The sequence below is a fragment of the Nyctibius grandis genome, chromosome 5, assembly GCF_013368605.1.
Source record: "Nyctibius grandis isolate bNycGra1 chromosome 5, bNycGra1.pri, whole genome shotgun sequence".
Lineage (NCBI taxonomy): Eukaryota > Metazoa > Chordata > Aves > Nyctibiiformes > Nyctibiidae > Nyctibius > Nyctibius grandis.
This window is the reverse complement of record NC_090662.1, coordinates 12,176,983-12,187,211: the sequence shown is the minus strand read 5'-3', so window position 1 is coordinate 12,187,211 and position 10,229 is coordinate 12,176,983.

The window sequence follows — 10,229 nt, the reverse complement described above, 5'->3', positions numbered from 1 at the left end:
CATTTTCATAACAATGAGTGTAATCTCACTGCTATATTGTTGGAACTAAACTATGGTTTTCTGAACACAGTGCTCTCTGTGGATCTTTTCTTCCAAATGACTACTGTGTGTTAGCCAAACAGGATTTTTTCAAACACTACGTGTTTTATACCACTTTGTGCGCATGTTTGTGCATGTGAGTGTCCGTGTGTGTAACTTAGATTTTCTACAATAATCTCACCTGAAGAAAAAACTCATTAAATAGTATCGCAGCCACTGGAGAACATCTTATAAATGAATGGGTATTGTTCTTTTCTGACTAACAGCTGCTTTTAGTTTAAGTAGTTTACTGTAGCTAAAAGCTCTGACAATCCAGATACTTTTTGCTATCAAGGTTTATCTCAACCTGCTAAAGTCTAGATAAGGGGTTGCCAGTTTTCCTGCTTCAAAGGAGAAAAGAGTAATTGGAACTATAAACTCTCCCATTCATCATTAAAATGCACATTTTTATAGGACCACAGAAAGCATCTGTATCTTTACTAAGACAAGGCATGCATTAGACAGATTTAAACTGAGACTACTCAATACAGCAGATCACTTGTCTGACATTTACGGATGTTAATGGGCACACACATTTCAGAAGAGGAGAAAATAGCACATGCTTAATCAGAAGATTATTTTACAGAGTGAGGACCTCATCCTGAACAGTTCTTTGCTTTAGCTGAAGCCAAGGGCCCTCAGTCCTTCACCAGCATCATTCAGCACCTTCCATGATCAGACCTCATAACTTCTTTCAGTGCAATTTCTCTCACTTGTGCCTTGGCATAAAGACAGTTTCGTACAGCAAGATCCAAGACCTATGCAATCCTGAAGATTATTACAAACACTATGTCTTGGCCAAGTCTGACAAATACTCACTTCCACAGTCCATTAAAAAAAAGTGGAATCTATCTAGCAACTAAACAGCCCTGGTTTGTATAAGATGTACATATTTCCTTATGGTCAATTTGATGGAATCTTCACTTCCTTTTGAATAGCTGGCAAATTCATCAAAGATAGAAACAGTCTCAAAGTGAGTAAAGTTTAATACTACAGGCTGCCATTATCATCAGAATATATAATTTCCACGGTCCAAAAGTAAGGTTTTGCCAGAGAATGAGTCAAAAAAAAGTTTCGTTCCTTTCTCTTGTGCTCAATAATTCTAAAATGAGTCCCTGCTTGTTTGCACTGGAACACTGTAAAGACGGTTGCCTGATAGGATGCCCATTAGTTTCCCTAGTAAAAGATATTTTAATGTTATCATAAAAGAGGATTTTGCTTAACAAATCACTGACAGATAAACGTACGGCACTTCTAACTAATCTAGAGGCTTCCATCCATTCAAATGTTGTCTGTATTTTCTACAAATGGTGGTTTTGCAGGGTGTGTGAGTAGCCTCCAGTAAGCAAAATCATTTGTTCCATGAGAATGGATAAACAAGAACCAGCTGCATAGATATTCTGAAGATTTTATATATATGTGTTTAGATGGATTTCCTAAGGAAACAAGATCACAGAATCACAGAATGGTTGAGGTTGGAAGGGACCTTTGGCAGTCGTCTTGTTCAGCTCCCCCTCTCAAAGCAGGGTCACCTACACCTGGTTGCCCAGGACCTTGTCCAGGTGGCTTTTGAGTATCTCCAAGGATGGAGGTTCCACAACATCTCTGGGCAACCTGTTCCAGTGTTCAAGCACCCTCATAATAAAAACGTGGGTTTTTTTTCTTATCTTCAAATGTAATTTCCTGTGTTTCAGTTTGTGCCTATTGCCTCTTGTCCTGTCACTGAATACTACTGAAAAGAGTCTGCTTCTATTTTCTTCACACCCTCCCATGAGGTATTTATACTCACTGATAAGGTACCCCTTGGCCCTTATCTTCCCCAGGCTCAAAGTCCCAGCTCCCTCAGCCTCTCCTCATACGTCAGATGCTCCAAAACCTTAAACATGTTTGTGGCCCTGCAGCGCAGGAGTCTGCTGGCCTGCTTTGCTGTGGTGGTGCATTGCTGCTGGCTTGTGGTCAAACCTCCACTGTTCAGGTATCCGCTGGTCCATCCTTCTCTAACAACTTTAGAATCCTCTGATGCAGAGCCCTGGACCACTCACATTACTGCTCCCTGTTGTTTAGTGAGGTATATATTTAAGGGAGACACATCCATAGGAAATCAAAACCTTCTTTATTTCCTCTGTTAACAGAACAACATATTGTTTATAGTAATTGTGTGGGCTACTGGCATACTATAGCCACACTTGACAAGTGGCTCAAGTCTGCAATCCAATCATGTATAAAAATATACTCTAAAATCTATAGACTTCTGGAGGATTTAAACAGGATAGTAGGGAAACTACTCCTAAATTATTCTATAATGAATATTATTTCTTACACTAAATAAACTTAATGAGCCCAAAACCCAAAAGAAAATTGTATTTTTATACTATAAATTCTGACAACCTGTTATAAAACTTTGTGTACCTCTATTTATGTATAACTTCTTTAGAAGTCCTTCTAGATAGCTATGTGATTAGTTTTTTTAAAAATTTTTTGCCAGCCTCTTAGCCTCTTTTATGACAAAAGTTTATTTGGTTTTCTTGCTTGTATCTTGTATGCTATTTGTCTGTATGAATGTGGTTTGACTGATTCCTTTTCTAAACGCCCAAATTTATGGTCATTTACATACTCTGAGACCATGTTTTACAACAAGAGCCTTTCACGCTCTAACCTGAGCCTTAAAGAAGGTTTTATTTTTGAAAGATCATATAAAAAGAGAGGTCCTCTCTTGTTCTGCAATTACTTTATACATGTACAAGGCCTTACATGTGCCTGGCACTTCATACATCTAAGAGCTTTCAAAACAGAGCTTGGAGTGGTTTGTTCAAGGATACCAAAAAAAGTCAGTGCTGAATTTCATCTCCTCAGAGAGCTGTTGCATGGTAGAACTGAATGAATTTTAAAACTCATTTTAAGATCTGGCATTCTGAATAACATTGGCATATAACTTTTCAGCAAGATGAAATATGCATGTGGAAGAAGAAAGAAAAAACCAAGATACTTGCAGTCTAATCCATTTAGCAATCTGTCTCTAATTTTAATGATGTATTTGTCATTTTATTACTCATGAAATGTCATTTATATGAAACTGTCACTATGATATTAGAGAGGAACAGCTTGTGTTAAACTGTGTAACTTTGCCAACTTTCAATGTTAGTTGCATTCTACCTCTTCAGAATTTCCCTTCCGCTTTCAATTCAGCTTGGATACTTTACTTCATATACCAAACTTTCGTACACAGCTGTTACACAAAATGTGTGCATTTAATCTTGGGGTGGATACAGCAACTATTGTGTTTAGGTAATTCAACAATATGGAAATTATTCTGAAAAGCCTTGTGTAAAAATAGCCAGATGTGAAACGAAAATCCTGCAGGAACCTGAAATATCTATCATAATTTTTAACACTAATATGGAATAGATGGAGTTGCAGTCACTTTCAAAGAAAAAGAATTAAAAAAAAAGCACTGATAGTACATTTTCTTTTCTCTGAAAAATGCTTAAAATTATCTTCATGCCTGATAATCACTGAGCTGGAGGAAAGGTAGGTTTCTTTTTTTTTTTTTTTTTTAATTCATATATTTATATGAGCAACTGTGCTTGGTTCATTACAGTTAAATGTAAAAAATTCACAACTGGTCAATAATTCCCAAATCTGTAAAATATTCTTCAGGAAATACAGACAAACAAACACAAAGGCAAAGTTTATTCTGTTTTTACACATATAAGGCATTTAGGTGTCTTTAGGTTCTCACCTGCCTTCTTTGAAAACTGTACCAGTTTTCTCATCTTTTTCATGTTCTATTCAAAATTGCTGATATAAGTAGCTAGAAATAACTAAAAACATAGAAATCTTAGAAGCACAGATTCACCTATGTCTTCTTTTGCAAAATGAAGGCAATATCTGCTAATTTCTATGGTCTCCTGAGGAGTCAGGAGAAAGCAATAATATTTTGTAGAGCATTGTGAAGTATTAAACATAACAGAGTTGCAAAAAATTTGTGTCATTGAACTTAACACTCAAACCCAAAGAAGGAAGTTTTTTTTATTAGGATTAGATGAAATTATGGCTGAATTCAGATTAAAGCTATTTATGAAAAGGGGAGCATTTCTAAAATGAAACCTTCTATTTAGGAAAGTATAAGCAATTTTTTTCCACATTTTCTAATGAGCAGTCTTTGATTTCCATTTTGAAACAAAGTATGTCCATTAGAAATTAATGATTTTTAGTAGGGAAAAAAGTGAAGTTGAAGAGCTAAATTACTGAATAGGGGAAAGATGTGAAGGAAGTTTCATATCAAACAAAGCAATTCAGGCTAATGGTACTCCTTTTCGCAGGCACAAACCCTTGACCATAGCAGGAAGGAGTATCAGAAGCTTTCTTCCTGATTTTGTACTTCTTCCACTAAGCTGAAAAAAAAATGTATTATAATTGTTTAAAAATAAAGAATCAAAGTTGCCATGGTGCTGGGAGGGATGGTCGTTCCCTGGGCCAGTGGCCGAGGGTGTCGAGGGCTCCCCGGTGTGGCAGGGCATGGTCCATCACCCAGGGCAGGGCAGGCCGGGGGGCAGTCAGGGCATGCGTGGGACCCCTCCTTGGGGATGGGGACAGGCTGACTCTGGAATGGGCCAGGGCAGGTGGACACGGTGTTCTACGGCCTCACTGGGGCAGGGACTGATGCCCCCAGGGGCGGGAATGGGGTTCTGAGCTGCAGGTAGGGCAGGGGGAGCCTCGGAGATGGGCAGGGACTTTAGTGTCCCTGAGTGCACTCAGGCTCTCGACAGACAGTGAAAGATAAAGTGACTCTTAATGAGCCAGAGGCAGAGATAAGAATGCCATACAACTCCAATAAATTATAGTTTCGTAATCTGTTTTGTCATTAAAAAAGCAAAAAATTTTAATGGTAATAAGGAATTAATACATATGTTGATTGTGAAGGACTAATTTAAGGAGTCCTAGGGAGGAGCATGTCCTCAAGTTCTTCCACGTGAATCCTCACTTGTCATCAACATTTGTTTTTAATCCACAAATCTTCCATGCTAATCTTAAAGCAATTGCCTTGTTTGTAGAGCTGTGAAATCAAGCTTCACTAAATGACTTAGCATAATTTTTTGAATATAATTCAATTGGCTTGATCAAATAATTCATGTGACTTAGGTATTTGTAGTACACTTTTCAAGTGTACTTTTCAAGTCTTTTTTTAATCTTCAGAATTCCTTCCAAGGATGAACCAGAGTTTAATTTACATGAAAAAAGTTTGGAAAGCCAAGATCTGGGGCTTTTGCACATATACACATATACCTTTAGTCTTATAATGTAATTATAAAGTGGTTTTGACCCTACCGCATGTGAATGCTTTGGGCTTCATTCTGATCTGAGACGAAGCACGTATCAGATACAGTTACCATCATGTTATAAATATATCTCTATATTCTATCAAATAAATGTCAGGCCTGGTATACAATCTGTCATTTGTAATTCTGAATCCTAAAAGATGTGTCTAGACAAGTAATATAGATGCTGCAGAGATATACATTCTAAATTCAGCTCCAGAGCACAGGCCAGTTATAGGTGCTCCCCATAGACTCTGAAGTAATTGGACTGAATGCCATTAAAATGCAACCGCCTTAAAATGTTGTCTGCATTACCTTTCAACTACACAAAGACTTATAATAAGGCATATAATAAGACTCTGAAGACTAAATCACAACACGACGTCTATTTTCACCAGAGTTACACAAGCTGTAGTTAAAGCAGAAGTAAATTTGTATGTGTCCTCTCCCGTATAGTTGCAGTTGTTGAGCCTTTGAAAGTTAAGCTGTTATTTTAAAAAGAGAAGAGGAATGAAAGGGAGCCATTAACATTTTTTATGTCAGTTTTGGAAGTCTTTTTTATGTTTATGGTGTTCCTGGCTTAGGTACTGTATAAACAAGTCCCGTCCACCCCTTGAAACCTTACCCACATTCAGCCAGAGTCACAATGCTTTATAAATTTCCCTGCATTATTTGTGTCTTCAAAGGAAGGCACTTGTCAATGGGACTTAAGTTTATGCTTGAAATTAAACATATGTTTAATTATGGTCCCAAATGAGGACCTAAGTGGTTTGTTACAGCAGAATGTATTCATGTTGATATTATGTTGCTAAATATGTTATAAGGTGCATGGTCTACTTATTCTGGCTGAATTTCTATGGGTATATTCAATATTTAGGAACAAGGTCACAAAGTCTATGCATGAGATTCTTTCTCAACACTTTGAACATTGTAACAGAATTTGAAAAGCATAAAAACACACTGCATGATGATAGCACGTACAGATTCATCTCTTGCTACAAATATGATGGTACCTGCTGTGGAGTTCTTAAACTGGACAAAACTTAATGCATTAATTATCTGGTTCAGCTATCCTGTCCACTATAAACTGATTGCTTTCTCTCATGCAACATCCCCAAAAGCAGTTATGTTAAGATTCATATCAAAGATATCCTGTTAAGAAAAATATCCACTTTTGATTCTTGTCCTCTTCCAGTTCGAAAGCTTTATGCAGCTAGCAGTCTCTACGAACTACATCTTAATTCTTTTTTTTTTTTTTATTTTTATGGTTTGTCAGACTGCACTGCATCTGCCCAGACAGAAGAATCAATCAAATGAAGTATCTTTGACAAGATTTGCCAGCTGGTTTTGACTGCTACATGGCAGTGCAAAACTACTGTAAATACAGCCATTGAAGAAATTTATGGCAGCTCTGCATCATCAGAGCAATGCAGCAAAGACAAAATCCACTGCTGAGCCTGACCTTGGAATATTTCAGATTATTTTTACTCTCCACATCATCATTTAACTTTTTCTTACAGAGATCCTAACTATAGAGATCACATTTAGTATGACATCAGTAGCCTCCATCCTATATGACTCAACTGACCTAGCATCTATTGCAATAAGTCCTAGGTCAGGTGACAGAATCTCCTGAGATCAGATCCATTCTAGTTCATGTTATTTATTTCAATGGAATAAAAATGTATTTTGGAGGGAAAACCAAGCTTAGTGAGTCATACCTGTAAATGGGCTGTCCATCTTTGCAGCTGCAGTTTTGTGCCAGATTACAGGCATGCATTATTTATTGTGCAAAAATAAACTATGAAAGCATAGTTCTCAATAATGTGAAGTACTGGACAGCATCCTTATGGCTGTAAAGATTAAATGTTAGGTACTTAAAGATCTTTTTGGTTTCTATACTCTATGAAATATTTTCTTTTCCTAAGAACTGATCTTTTATTTCTTGTGAACGTGAACAGAATACATTAGGAAAGGCCTGGAGGGAAGACTCTAGCACGCAAGTGACTAGTAACATTCTAAACCCTCTCTACTATTGGAGGAAAATATGTTTTGTTTTTTTTCTTCTTAGTCAAGTAAACAGATAAATATATTTCCCCTGGCTTCCATTACAGCAAGTTGGCAGTTACAGAAGAATCCTTTCAGTTTTGATTTCCTGTCAGCTTTGCTAACAAATGACCACAGGGTACAGTATTGTCTTGGTGTGGTTTTTATAGACTCTGTGCCTTAAAAGGAGTGTTTCTGAATGAAATTGCTATATGTTCTCACTTGGAGGGGTTGGTGTGTTTTCTGTATGCAGTACATTTCCCCTTTTAACAGATGTGTGAAATTGGGAAAATGATAGGAAGGATGTGGCCTGAAAGAGAATATTTTTAAAAAAAACTTCTCTTCCTTTGATCTTCATCTCCTAAGTTGGAGTCAAAAGACTGACTAAATTCAGATACAGACACAAACTGGTTCAGGCCACTTTTTCAATCTGCCCATAGCAGGCAGAGAAAACAAACCAAACCAAACCAGCTCCCTGTGCAAAGGGCTGATCTCAGGGAAGTCAGTGGCATGCTGTTGAGTGATTTCAGTAGAGCTTGCTGAAATTTCTCTCTTGAAGTTGAATTTCTTCTCTTAGGCCGATCTTCCAAAGAAAGAGACTTGACAACAACAGAGGTCATGAACTGTGGTCAGAAGCTGTGTGGTTCCTAAGCTCCTCAGTGGCCATTCCTATGGGCTGGGACCTAAAATTATTGCCCTACTTTCTCACCCCTGAAATTCCCTAAGAGTAGCCCCTAACCATTTCATTTATCTCTACAGAACTTCTCTATTTCAAGCTTCTCACACACCACAGAGCTCTGTCTTTACAGGCATGGTGTCTGGATAGAGTAAGGCAAATGTAGAAATGCTGCTCTGCTCAGTGCATTTGCTATATTTTGTTCTTCAGCACATGTATGCCCAAGTAGCCCTTTGCTCTGTACTTTGCAGAAGGAAACGTCCTGCAGTGAAGTGCTCAGTACTACTGCTGAATCTGCGCTGAGGGATGTAGACAGCAATGTGGGGCAGGGGAGAAGCGGGAAGAGAGACAAAGTGACTTCATCACTTCCACCCTTACAGAGAAGATAACGAATAGAGCACTTTCCAAACAGAGAAAGTGAAGTGTCTTCAGACAGCTAAGGCAGCCAAGAAAACTGCCAAGAGAGGAGTGAAGAGAAGAACATTCCAAAAAGCTGTCCTTAGCAGATCATAAATATTACTCTGTGGACAGTTCAAACACATCACTTGCACCAGGCCTACTCTTCCCTGTTTATTTTCTTCCTGTCAGCATTCAAACAGAATAAAGTACCAAATAAACAAACAAGACAAACAAAATAAGCAAGAAAATCCAGTAGAGAAGAAAAAATAATTTGAATCCTTGTCAGCAGTGTTGAGGAGTCCCTTGGATCACACTGTGCTGCAGCCTGTGCAAACACCACTGCCTCACCATGTCCGATCCAAGAAAGGAATTCACAAACTCTTCTTAAGTGTCTGAAATAACCATTCAGAGGCATACGGGAATGCCATGACTACATTTAAAAGGGGAACATCCAAAACTTTTGTTTTGCGCCCAAGTGAGGTGTCTTCCTGTAAGCTGGCTGCCTGAGCTCACAACAGCTTCACAGATTCCTTCCTGCATTTAGTTAGAAGCTGCTTTAAAGGTAATGAGTGTTTTACGCTCCTGAAGAATTTGTCAGGAAAATGGGAAGAAAAGTCCATCCTCCTCAGTGTGGAGCGGGGAAGATAGGAAACTCTGCTGCCAATTTTGAAAGGGAATGCACAATCCATACCCAAATAGGCAGGGAAATACCTCTTTGGAGGAAGCAGCACAGAGCGGGAGCCTGGGGATGTAAGCAAGCACGCTGGAGGGAAAACAAATGGATTTCAGTTGGAAACCAGCCTGGTCTCTGTCAAGCGTACCGATAAAACTGACATGTTCCTGCAGACTGAGCTGGTAAGATCTGCATGTCATGATGGGAAAAATTATCGATAAGAAAATTTAGTAGCTTTAACAAAAAGGACAGCTAAAGAAAACTGAAAAGCCTTTTTTTTTTTTTTCTTTCCCAAGCATGTGTATAAACCAGGCAGGAAGGTAAGGCTGAATAAAAAAAAATCAGTAGAAAGCTAAAGGAACTAATGCTCAGGCATTAGTGTTAAGGAGCTATATGAACTAAAAAGTTGTTAAGTGGCATCAGAGGGGATTAAAGAACACCATGTTTACAAGTACAGCCCAGTCTCTCTGCTAAAATAAAGTGAGAAGTCAGCCTGGAAAACCCATCCAGAACTTTAGAAGAGACTCCTAACCAAATTAACTAAGATAACAGCCCAGAAAAACTCGAGTAAGGAAGCAGGTTTCTACAGGAATAATATTTGCTTTTAAGACAGCTTTAACATTAAGACCAACCTCTGGTGATATCTAACAAAATTAAAGTGGAGTAACAGGAAAAAAAGCATCCAGAAGCATCTCCAAAGGCCCGTGCACCATTTCAATTAGCAATGTAGATGCAAATGATTATATTGATTCCCTAGAGAGTTTGAGCATCTTAAGAGCCAAGGCTGAGTTTTTAAATTCCTAACTTTTAGGGCCTTCACACGCATTTTATAGTTATACTGATGGGTCCAAACCAATACAGCTGGCTGAACACCAATCAAGTCTACTTGTCTGCTTCCAGGACAATAAACACCAGTGCCAGAGCTTCTACACTGCTTCAGGAGGAATAGATACATGTGTATATGCACACATGAACACTCACACACACAGAGACGTATGTAAACATGCTGTCACTGAAGAACTGATTGAATTGTTTTGGA